This window comes from Arvicola amphibius, chromosome 11 (assembly GCF_903992535.2).
Source record: "Arvicola amphibius chromosome 11, mArvAmp1.2, whole genome shotgun sequence".
NCBI classification, from domain to species: Eukaryota; Metazoa; Chordata; class Mammalia; order Rodentia; family Cricetidae; genus Arvicola; species Arvicola amphibius.
Genome location: NC_052057.2, coordinates 70,115,475 through 70,127,863, shown reverse-complemented (window position 1 = coordinate 70,127,863; position 12,389 = coordinate 70,115,475). Strand labels below are relative to the sequence as shown.

Here is a 12,389-nt window from a genome sequence, read left to right as displayed (position 1 = left end):
TTTAGTTTTCTGTGACTAACAAGGTCTTTCATGTTTTGTTCCTGATGTGCTTTTTGGCAACACTGGCCCTGACCCTTAGCAGTACTGGAGAGAGTGTTTGCTGAATGATTCAAACTGGTGCATGACTAAATGAAATGCTAAATTTAAGAAAGTGTCTTTCTAATGAATCTGTAGCTTTATCAGCGTACAAATAAGTAAGTTGCTTTTAGAGAGATGCAAACAGTAAAACGTATAGGGTCTTGAGTTTCAAAGTCCTGCTCCATGGGACACAGCATCTTTCCACGTGGTGTTGGAACTGAACCTAGGACTTAAACATGTAAGGTGGACATTTGCTCTTTCTTTTCACTGTTTTTGTTTTTGTTTGTTTGTTTGTTTGTTTTTTGAGGCATGGTCTCATTATAAGCTCCAGGTTGGTCCTGAAGTCGAGATCTTCTTGCCTCTGCTTACCAAGTGCTGGGATTACAAATGTGTGTCGTAACATTTGGATGCAATTTTGTGGTCATTACAAGTTTTCTGACCTTTGACTGTATTCAACTTCATGGTTTCAAAAGCCCTTTCCTTGAGTGGCTGGGTTATGAGCCATCAAGTAACATCTAATGGTCCAGAGACATACATTTTGTTCTTAGTGTCACTGAATATACTGAAATTAATATTTGTTCTTACTATTATTTCTATGGAATACCTGATATAACTAAAGGATCATCTCTCCATTTTGCTTTTACAACATGTATACATTATGTCTAAGCTGTACACATCCAACAATTTGGAAATATGGCATCCAAAAGGACATTCTCTCCTTAAGAGTCTGCAACCCCCTTCATAATGTTTTCTTGCTCAGTATTAACAATGTCCTACAGTTAAAATATTGTGTACTGTACTTTGTCCTATGTGTGGTAATCAAAAGGACATGAAGAAATATAAGACTTGTCAGGAGAAGGAAGAGTTGAGGAGGGGGAGTTGGGATAAGAGGACACAGTAAAAGGGAAAGAGGACAAGAAGCTGAAGAGGAGAGGAGGATGCAGAGGAAGAAGAGAAGACGGAAGGAGAGAGCTGTAAAGCACTACAGAAACAAATGTCCGACCGATAACTCCCTAGAATTAAAGGAAACAAGCAGCCCGACTCTTAAAGAGATTGTATTTTACACACCTTCAAAGTAAATGACTCTAAAGCTATGAAATCTCTCATTATTACTGACTACTAAGACAACACAGTCAGTGAGAAGATATTAAAACAAGCCCTTTGTCTCAGTGTCGGAGGAATGTGAAAGGGGCAGGTTTGGTCGACCTGGTCTGGGTTTCCCTCTGCAGGGTGGTAACATCCACAAATCTTGCTGTTGCCATGATACACAACCAAACTGCTACGTGCTGCTAGACATTAGTTCAGTATCAGTTTGCCAAGAACATTATAGAACACTGTGGGGAGTAAGCCATGTTCTTGTGGGTGGATGAAGTAAGGAATTTCAGAGACCAAACTCCCTCGGCTTCCCTCCTTACTTCCTGGCTTTCCTGTTCTCATAATTTCCCTGCATCTCCATCCAGCTTCTCCCACACTTCACCTCATTCCTCCTGCTCCACTGTGATCCTCCACCTAACTCTTGTCCCTGTCCTCAAGCCCTGCTAAATCAATTAGGGACCCCCACCGCAACCCCATTGATGTTTGTGAATATCCTCCCCTTCTAAGCCCCTTCTATTCTGCCTGCCAACACACCATTGTTTTCTCATCTAGCCAAGCAATTCTCTTGAACTACCCAGAGGTTCCCTGCTTCTTCCTCAGATGACTGCTAGACTTCTGGAAATATGATTGCACAGACCTCCGAGCTTCTTGGACTGCCTCCCTCTGAATCTGTTACCTTTATTACCCCTCACTTCCTTGTATCACCCCACTCATCTTCCTTCCTTCTAAACCTTCACAACCTCACCTACTGTCCTCTACAGAAAGTCTTGTCTTCCTCCGCTTTTAAATCTAGGGTCTTTTCTTGCTTTTTCCTGCTCCACCTCTTCCTTATTTGTATGATAATCACCTTACATTTCAGCCACTAAGCTATATGGGTAAATATCAAGTCTTTTATTTGATGTAGAAATGTGTTTCTAACTCAGAACGTGGATTTCCATTGACTCCTAGCTATCTCCAATTTTCATCCTTTTAGAAATTATTTTATTTATTAATTTTAAAGTTTTTTTGCTTCGAGCAATTTATTTTGATTATATTTTCTCTCTCTCAGTTCCTTCCAGATATTCCTCTCCTCCCTACCTACCCAACTTTATGTTCTCTCTCTCAAAAAGAAAGAAACCAATAAACAAACAAAAAATCCACAAAACAAAAATCAATAAATACAAACACAAAACAGAGCAATAAAACAAAAAATGCCCAAACAATGGAAACAACACACACACACACACACACACACACACACAAACCAACAACAATAAAAAGACGGTGAGAGTTCCTTTTGTGTTACTCAACTTCCCTTGAGTGTGAAGCCTGCCCTGGATTGGGATCGATATAACTGATGACATCCATTGAAGAAAGCTGATTTTCCTTTTTCAAGCAACTATTGGTCTAAAATAGCTTCTTGGGTAGGACAGGGGACCCCGTGTCCATCTCTCCCTCTCTGTGCTGAGACACCATCTGGTTTGAACCTGTGCACGTCTTTGAGTATTTGATTGGGTCTTAAACTCATTCTTTAATTTGTATATCCAGTCACCCATTCTATATATATTATTAAAGGCCTACTGGATTATATATGATGAATGCTAAGATATCATGCAAATGCAATGGTTTTAATGTAGGTAGACGTTTGTTTATTTTCTTATTTAATAAGATGACAATGCACATTTTCTATTTAGTCTTTCAGGGATCTGTGGACCCATCCAGCTTGTGGCTCTGACCCCCAGGGCATATCTTCATGTGACTGAGTATGGCTGTCTCACTTTTCTGACAGCGGATGGGAAGGAGGAAGGAGATAGAGAGCTGCCTTCTCTACATGGCAACAACCAGCTCAGGACCAGTTGACACCTCTCCAGCTCCCATGGTATCACTCTGGCTAAGCCATGCCACCATGTCCCAAGGCTGAGGGGCAGTTTTCACAGCTGGATCACACTGTGCTGTTATACTCCATTGCTGTATATAGTACTCTCTTTGTGCTCTAACAAAATGTCCAGTAAAAAAAAAATATTTCTTGAGGGAAGAAGGGCTTACCTGACTCACAGCTGAGGTCACAGTTTACCATGATGGGGAAGGTACAGCATAGATCAGGGCAGCAGAAGCATGCAGCTGCAAGTTGACCTTAGGGTATGCTGGTGTTACCATTGTCCTTTGGACTTGGTCTCAGACCCTAGCTCATGGGAAGTTAATTAGTGATTGGAGTCTCTTGGTCTAGCAAGTCTGATCATAGTGATAGGGATTGAAAAAGAATTATTGTGAAAAATGAAATTATTTTTTTCCAACAATGTACATTTCTCTTAGGGATATCTGAAATGCTTGTGAGGTCTCAGTGTTTTTTCTTGACCATTGTAGGATTGTGTGCTATATTCTCTAGTGAAGCTCATGAAGACTGAATTTGATTTCATTCTAATTATTCTGCGGTATTTCCAGTCATAGTCAAGTTTCTGAAAACTTTTACAAGAACGACACTTTTCATAAGATTTTCCGATTGAATTTTATGGGCTGGAGATATTGCAATTCTTAAGGTAATTTCCCCCTAATGCCCAACATTTTTCCGCACCAGAGCTCCAGCTGTTTTGACATTTACGTATCTGAGACGTTGGTCTAATGAAACAAGCATTCCCTTTAACAGATCTGCATTGGCCTTCTGGAATTAGAACAACATTTTAAAGTGGCAGGATCTCATAAATGTTTCATGGGAATAAGAAAAACATGCCATAAAAATCACCAAAGCCGTGAGATAAAAAGGAAGAGGAAGGCGTGGGTGATCAATGGGGCCCATCGGGACAGATCTGGGGTAAGTTCTTTCAAGACTTGGGACAGATTTGCACAAGTCAAAGCAACTTTCTGGCTATATGTCAGACATATTTGGAAAGTGCTTTAACCCTTTCTGGGACTATCCTCCCATCATCTACAGAGCTAACTTTGTTATTTCTATGTATTCTATACTGTATCTGGAGCTCAGTAGATTCTAGTATGAAGTAGCTCCTGTGCCCTGAAGTAGCTCCTGACTATATCCCGGCAAGTGAATGTACTGTCTGTGAGATTCAGGACCCTTGTTTATTTAAACTATTCTTAATTAGGACTTCTCCTGTACTGTACTGGTGGCTGTATGACTTTTTTGAGGTTTGAATTATTTTGTTGCAAATTTTATATGGAAGAATCATTCATAAGGCTTACTGAGAATTATAAAAGACATTGGCTACAAGCCACTCAGTTCAGCAGAGAGTTTGTTAGTTGATAATTGTTATTGGTAAAAATGATGGCTTTGCAGGTAATAATCACTATTTGTTTTTTATCAATAGAAATGTACAGAGTAATGTATTGGTGTTTGAAGTAGGCTATTAAAGAGGAACGTTAAGAAAACTAGACCCAACCTTGTCCTAATGGCCTAAGTATTTGACTCCAGGGCAAAGGATAAAATTACAGAGTCAACTGGTCTGTGGTGGTGTCTGCCTTTAATCCCAGCACTCTGGAGACAGAGGCAGGAAGATCTCTGTGAGCTGAAGCTATCCTGGGCCTAAAAAGCAAGTTTTAGGACAGAAAAATCCTGTCTTTGAAAACAAAACAAACAAACAACAATCATAAAAACCCAGTAAAAAAAAAGGAATTCACAGAGCCAAAACCAAAATAAGTATCAAGCCAAACAAGGCAACCTAAGACTAAGATCAAAATTGATAAATACAAATGTAGAATTGTTAAAAATGAATTGGTAGCTCCATTGTTACCAATATTTCATATACATGTATGTCAAACTATGTGTTCCAAAGACCTTCAAATAGCCCTGTGTTTAAGTATGTATATATAACACACACTATGTATAGCAGAAAAGCAGGTGTGTGTGTGTGTGTGTGTGTGTGTGTGTGTGTATGCGTGTGTAACACTCATGCTAAGAATAGCACAGGTCTTCTGAAAAGCAGGTGTGTGTGTGTGTGTGTGTGTGTGTGTGTGTGTGTATAACACTCATGCTAAGTACAGCACAGGACTTCTGGAAGGCAGACATTTACCCTTCAGCCTTGAGTGGCAGGACAACAGTGTGTCATGTAAAAGGAATTCTTTCTGGGACCATTATCAGAAAACCAGGAGCCTGTGTATGACAAGTCTTTTCCCTCCTGCCTACAATGCCACCAGGCACCATTATTCCCGTGTGTATAGCAAGGAGCAGAATGTGCAGAAACCACAGAACTGATGAGTTCACAGCACACAGGAGCTACGTGAAATGAACATGATGACTGACCCAGGATAGCAGGGCCACAATGACACTGTGTCCAGTGTGAACTTCTAGAATGTTTATGAGACCCCAGGGCCAGGAGATGGCTCTACCTTGAGATGCAGATATCGGAATTGATATACCCAACAAGCATCCCATGTGTTAAAAAACAGTCTTGGTGGGATGGGATCAAACTGGTAGCTTTGTACACTTTTGAATCACTGGCTCACAAGTTATACATGTTTTTTTTTCTCAAGTTGAAAAAGGAGGGGTCATTATATCTTATAAAGTTTAGTCCGTTGGAAATGTGGGGCAGGGTTCCATAAGTGAAATCTCATTATATGTGTTACATTCCAGTCAAAATTAGTTTTTTTGTGAGTAAGTTTGGGTGAGTATCAAAACCAGTTCCCAAGGGGTGGAAGAGTCAGTGTGCTAAAGTCATATGTTGCTAAACATAGCTTCCTGTATGATGAAGGAGTCATTAATGTTTGCTAAAGCTTCAGGATAATGAGCTGAATAACCCATATTTTGTTCAATATAAACGAACATTTGAAATGCATGTTAATACTCTTTAGTGTTTATACCAAGGTTTGATTTAATAACATGAAATAGTTTTTTAAGAAAAGACATTGACCATACTTTCTTTCTGCATCCATCTTAAACCTGAACGTCTCTTTGTGGCATGCACACCTGACATCCAGCATCTTTGGCGTCTATTTACTCTAAGGGACCACTTTGCCTCTAGCCACATGCATGTTCTTGACTATAAAAATGAGTCCTCTCTATCAGTATAAAAGCTACTTGAAGTCAGGGAAGTGGATTCTGCTGTATGTTCAGAGGGGAGGAAGGAGTCTCAGAAACCACCGGAAACATATAAATGTTTCTTGGGTCCTGGCTTTTCTGGAGCTATTTTCTGCCAGTTTCACCTTGTGAAATAAATATCATAAAAAAACATGGTTAATAAAGCTGGGTAATTAGAACCCTGCATCCTAAGGCCAATCTTCAGAAAAATCCTTGATACTATGCAAGAAGTCAACACTTTTAAGGCAAGAGGGGACGATTTGTCTTGATGTACTCAATAGCCAATCAATGAACAAGTATTGTTATTTAAGAAGCTAAATTAACCTGAGGATTTTAGCCAATTTGACATGTTCATTGTTGTTATTGATGTGTTCAGTTCACTGCTGTCATGCTTTCTTGCTGATGTCCAGTCCTATGTTGGTCCATGGAGATGTTTCAGATAAGGTGCCTAAGCCTTAGACAGCTAAGAAAATACCGACCACATAAATGATGCTCATGGCCCTGCAGTCCCACCTACAGAGTTCACTGCTAAGAAACAGTAACCAAGGACAAAATTTAATTCCCTTTTCCCTCATCCTGGGCAAGTTTGAGCATCTTTTCATGTGTCCAAACTACAGTTACAACTTTTTCTAGAAATTTATTGTGTTATTTACATTTTTTTCAATTCTTGTCTTTTTATTTATTCATACATGACTACTTGTCTCCTGGCTTGTTGAAGCAGTAAGGCAGACAGCACTTGCCACAGTAATGTCTGTCAAAGTGGCTAGCCATGAAAACTCCGGCACCACATTCATCAGAAGGACACTCTCAACGAAGACGACTAATTTTGCCATTTTCATGCACCTTACAGTACTTCAGTACAGCCAGCTTCACCTCTTGTGCTTGTTCTTCTTGTGCTTGTTCTTCTTGGGAGTGGTGTAAGACTTCTTCCTTTTCTTAGCACCACCACGGAGTCTCAACACCAGGTGAAGGATGGACTCCTTTAGGATGTTGTAGTCAGACAAAATACAGCCATCTTCCAGCTGCTTGCCAGCAAAGATCAGCCTCTGCTGATCAGGAGGAATTCTTTCCTTATCCTGGATCTTGGCCTTGACATTTTCTATAGTGTCTGAGAGCTCAACCTCAAGCGTGATGGTTTTCCCCGTAAGGGTCTTCACGAAAATCTGCATCCTGATGGCGCTGCCACCACAGATGGCGGATAGGAAAGCGTTATTTACATTTTTAGCTAGTTTTCTATAAGACTGTTTTATTATAAGAGGGAGAGAGAGAGAGAGAGAGAGCATGAAGTCAGGTGGTTTGCAAAGTGGGTAAGTTCTGGAAGGCACTGGGGGAGGGAGAAACATGATCAAAATATATTGTATGGAATTTTTTAAAGAAAAAATTTTCTTCATTTAAAAACTGTTTATATCTTATTCTGCTTGAACATAAGGTGCACATATTTTTCAGTTTGTCATCCCATTTTTTATTCGGTCTTTCAGTAAAATTTTCATTTTTTATTACTTTCTCACTACTGTTTCCTACAGAAATCTACTCATCTCTTCTTCTAATGTGTATGCCCTATTTTTATGAAATATTTAAATCTGTGGCCTGCTCCATATCTTTATTTTAGAATTATTTTTTTTCCCAAAATGAAGTGTCCACGATTCTGATGAGTTTCATACCACTACATAACCAGATCTCTAGACACCCTTAGAAGATATATCCCTAAGCCATTGCATCATTCTGGGATGAAAAATAGCTATTCTCAATGTCTATTCAAATAGTTAATTATAAAGTTATAACATTAAGGAAGAAAATTTTGGGTGACTGTGCACTTTTTCTTTTTCCTATTACCTCCTACCCAGGCTCCCCAAGTGTTGATCTGTATCTGGGAGCTAGAGCAGAGAGGATTGGGTGGTTTGAACTCACCCAATCCTCAGTCCCGTTGACTGTAATGTGTCTGCCTCCCTTTCCAGTGTTTGGTATGAACCGAGGAAAGGAGAGCAGCACACATCTTCAATGGAGGAGAGCTTCTTCTCTTGTTTCTGCCTGTGCTGCCATGTGGGGTGCTGAGAAAGCAGCCAGAACCTGACCAGGGAAGCAGGCAGAGCTTCTGACCAGATCTGAAGAATTAGGTCTGGGCATTGAAGGCCTTCATTCAGAAGGCTGGAAACGTAAAAATTAGGAGAAATATTTTAAAGGTTTCCCAAAACTCACCACAAAGAGACACACTGTGGAGTTGAAGAACTTTGGGAACGTTCCCTTGGCCATTCTCTCTCCCTCAATAGCGGCCCTGCTTCCGCTTACAAGGGAACAGGGCACCATAACTTCCTGTTTTCTTCTACTGCTTCAGTTTTGTGTAAGCCCATTTTAGGGCATAACCCAAATCAGAGAAAACAAGTGCAGAGAAAAGGACTTGTGGGAAATAAAATTTCCAGAACTCTTTAACTATTCAGGAGTGGAGACTGGTGCTTAAAAGTGTTTTCGGAACTTTTAGCGACAAAATTTCTAGAATAATCTCTGTAGTTTGAATTCATTTCATTTTTCCTTTACTTTTTGGATGTAAAAATATAAGATGTGAATCCTAGTAATAATAATAATTAAATACTAACTCTTATTTGCCATTGCTGTGCACCAATGTATTATAAAGTCTTGACGCACATGTGAGTGGAGAAGGGGGAGAGAGGTCAGTTACATTTCTCACTGCAGCCTTGATCTGAGTCACTTCAGTTATGAAACTGTGTATAAAAAGAGAATCTTAAAATACTGACATTCACTGGTATGCAATTAAACTACACTAAAATGGCCTTCTTGCTTTTTCCTTGCATTTTTTCTTAATGATAATTTTGAATAGTTTGGTTGTTCAAACTCCTGCAGATTGTATAAGACTATGGATTTCTGACCATAAAGTAACCAATATGCATTGTCGAGGAGCAAGAATGTCATTGTTTTCTAAGAGACATCACTCAGAGTAACTCACAAAGAGAGAAGAATACTTGTATTAGGTAATGTAAACCACCTGACTCAAGAGATTAAAGAAGGTGTCGGATGCCCAGCAGCCACAAATGATCTGAATATCAATAAAACAGTTTAACTAAAACATAGAGAAGTTTATTCATTTCTCTACTAGGAAGAAAAGGAAAATCTTTTCATAGGACGTCTTTGGAGGGTGCTAGAAAAGAAATTTCTTCTCCATACTAATACATAAAAGCACAAAATGAGCACACGGAGTGCCTTTGGAGACTCTGGTCTCATCACATCTGTGGTTAAGGATGCTGAGAGAACATGTTTATGCTTGACTGCTTTCAGCTGGCTCCCCCACTCTTACACTGATCATTGTCCAGTCCTGAAATGGCATTGCTCACAGCGGGCCGACTCAGTTAACAACCAAGACAATCTTCCAGGAAACCAAAAGGTGCATTAGGAGAAATTTCATTTCTTAGAACTTTGGCCTAAATGAATGAAAAGCCAGCCATAAAATTAGAATATCATCACTTGTTAGAAACATTGGTTAATTTAATGGATCTTAACCATCACCACCAATGGCTTCAAGATTACAAATGAGACAAAACTCAGAAGCACGCCCCCTAATACAAATAGGTAATACCACCCATAACTAAGCCGAAAGTCTAAGAACAGAGGAAAGGAACCACAGTGATAAAATCATCTGAACTCAAATGGCCACTTTCATCAACACGCAAACCACAAGGAATGAATAAGCAGGGAGACATTAGTTCCCAGGGCTGGTTGGATTTTGGACAACTCTACGTTCATGTAGCCAATGAACACAAATTTCCTATCTTGGCTATCAAAATGATGGCTGTGAGACATGAAATGTAGGAAAACTGACAAAAATCACACGAGCTGCTGAAAGTTTCCTTGTTTTACACAAAACAGGAAGACTCTGCATATCCTCGAGGGTGCAAATCCTAGCTTGCTGCTGCTTCACTGCCCTGCGAATGGAAAGAAGTGATTAGCGGGAGATATGACTGCGCTGTTTCTCCTTGCCCTTTTCTCTGCTGGCTGACCCCAGGAGCAAGGGTGTTTTCATTTCATTACTTGAATCTCCCTTTAGAATGTGCACATTATTACTTCTTTCGGCTCAGGTTTGAGCCCGGCTAATTATGGGACAAGAATAGTATTCAGTCAGTAAGTTATTATTATGCTCTATTTAATGGTTTTATCATATATATTACATATAATATATACTTTTTTTCTCTTTCAAGGTTGACTTTGCCAGAAATCCAGATTTTGCCAGCCTAACAAAAGGAGTTTATACTGCCAACACTCCTAATCCTTTCATGCTGGGACAGATCCCAATTTTAAGGAACTGCTAGTTCGTGTGTGGGGGTTAGAGTGGAAAGCATCATCTTGAAGAAAGGTAGAGCGCGCTGAAACTTAACTTGCCTAGTTCTCTGTGTTTCTCTGGCATGGCATTGCTTGTTCTAGAAGGAACCCCTGTATGGGAATTGTGGAGGGAAGGAAAGCTTAAGAATCCTTGTTTGGGAATTGAGGGCGGTGGGAGCCACATAATTTACTGGTGTGCTGTATCTTCGTGCTGTATCCCGGATGGTAGAGGGTAGGAACCCTGGGCTTTTGTATCGGTTCTGAGGGAAGATGATGTAACACCACTGATGGTCGTTCAGGAGTCTGTAATACAGGAGCTGTAAGATGTAGGAGACTAACAGGTGCAAGAGAAAAACCTTGGCAGTAGCTTGCTGCAGTAGGAGGCATTATGGGAAAAGCAAGGGGTTCACCAGGGCCAAGAGAGTAGTTAGCTGTAGAGAGGAGCACTCAAACAAGAGAGGTAAGCTTTAGTGACCAAAAGCCAGGCACCGCCAACCATGACCAATCTGTTGGCACCTCCCATTGGATGAACTTGACCTGAAGCAGCAATTTTGTGTGTGTGTGTATATATATATGTGTGTGTGTGTGTGTGTGTGTGTGTGTGTATGTGTACACATATATAACCTACATATACATACATACATGCATGCATACATATGTACTACATATATATTAGTGCATAACAGTTGGTCTCTTGGGGTGGGTTTGGACAGTTTAGCGGAGAAATACAGCTCTCTAGGGACACATGGTCAATGATGGTCAAAGACCCACTTCTTGTGTAGAGAAAAGTTATCTGCTGATTTTAACACCTTTTACATTTTGTGTAATCACCGACTTGGACTAATCTGCAGTCAGATCAGATTCTCACAACTGTCACCATTCCTCACACCAACACAGTTACTTCATAGCAATAAATAATTTTTGGAAAGGTGTCAAAATGGACCACTTGTTATTTGGCTGTACTCTTTCCTTATGCCAGATATTCTTATTCTACTCCTCGTATCCTTTCTTCCTCTTCTCAAAGCAGACATCACTAATCAACCAAGAATCTCTTTGTTGATGAGCTGAGGTACAACTTCAGAAGCCTTCTTAACCCAGTCTTTCACTAGCTGTAATAATCAGTTTTAAATGCCAACTTGCCACAGCAGAGAGTCTTCCGAAAAGAGAATCTCGGCAAGGGAATTACCTGGATCTTGCTGGTGTTTGTACATGCCCATGGGCTCATCTTGACTGCCAATTATTCTGGCACACCTTGAGCAGCACTCTTTCATGGCTGTGGCCTGAACCTTGTAAGAGTAAAGGAAGCTATCTGAAAGCGGGCAAGAAAGGCGCATTTACTCCCATTGCTTCTGACTGCAGAAGTGATGTAAGCAGCTGCCTGAGCTCTGACCGCTGTGACTCCCTGCTGTCTCCTGGAATTGTAAACTAAAATAACCCCCCTCCTTAGGTTGCTTTGGTCAGGGTGTTTATTCAAACAGCAGAAATGAAATGAGGACAGCCCTCAAATCAATCAAGTAGAATTGGGGTACGTGGAGAAAGCCCTTACCATTCATTCTTGGGTTAATGTTTCTGTGTCTTTATAACAGACCTCTTCCTCCTTCCCCTGGGAAGTGTTTTCCAAACCAACAGCTTTGTTTTGCTTTGGACTCAGAGAATAACATTAGCACAGTTAATCACCGGAGACTTTCTTTGAGCTTCCTAAGTGATAAGGTTCTTGCTTCCCTTTGACTCCATTCAATTATGTCACCTGGCATGGTTCCAGGATCTCCCCAAGCTCATGATCTGACCACACTTTCACGGAGAGTCTAGCACTTCCTTTGCTTCCTATGCAGATGCAGCTTGCCTCCCAGGGTCTGCAACAACAGGGTCTGCAGCAACAGGAGCCCCC

The 12,389-nt window shown here is 40.5% G+C and overlaps 1 pseudogene; it reads right to left on the bottom strand.

Moving 5' to 3' along the window:
• Window positions 1-6,868: 6,868 nt before the first annotated feature.
• Window positions 6,869-7,344, bottom strand: LOC119826350 (annotated as a pseudogene).
• Between the last annotated feature and the right edge of the window lie 5,045 nt (window positions 7,345-12,389).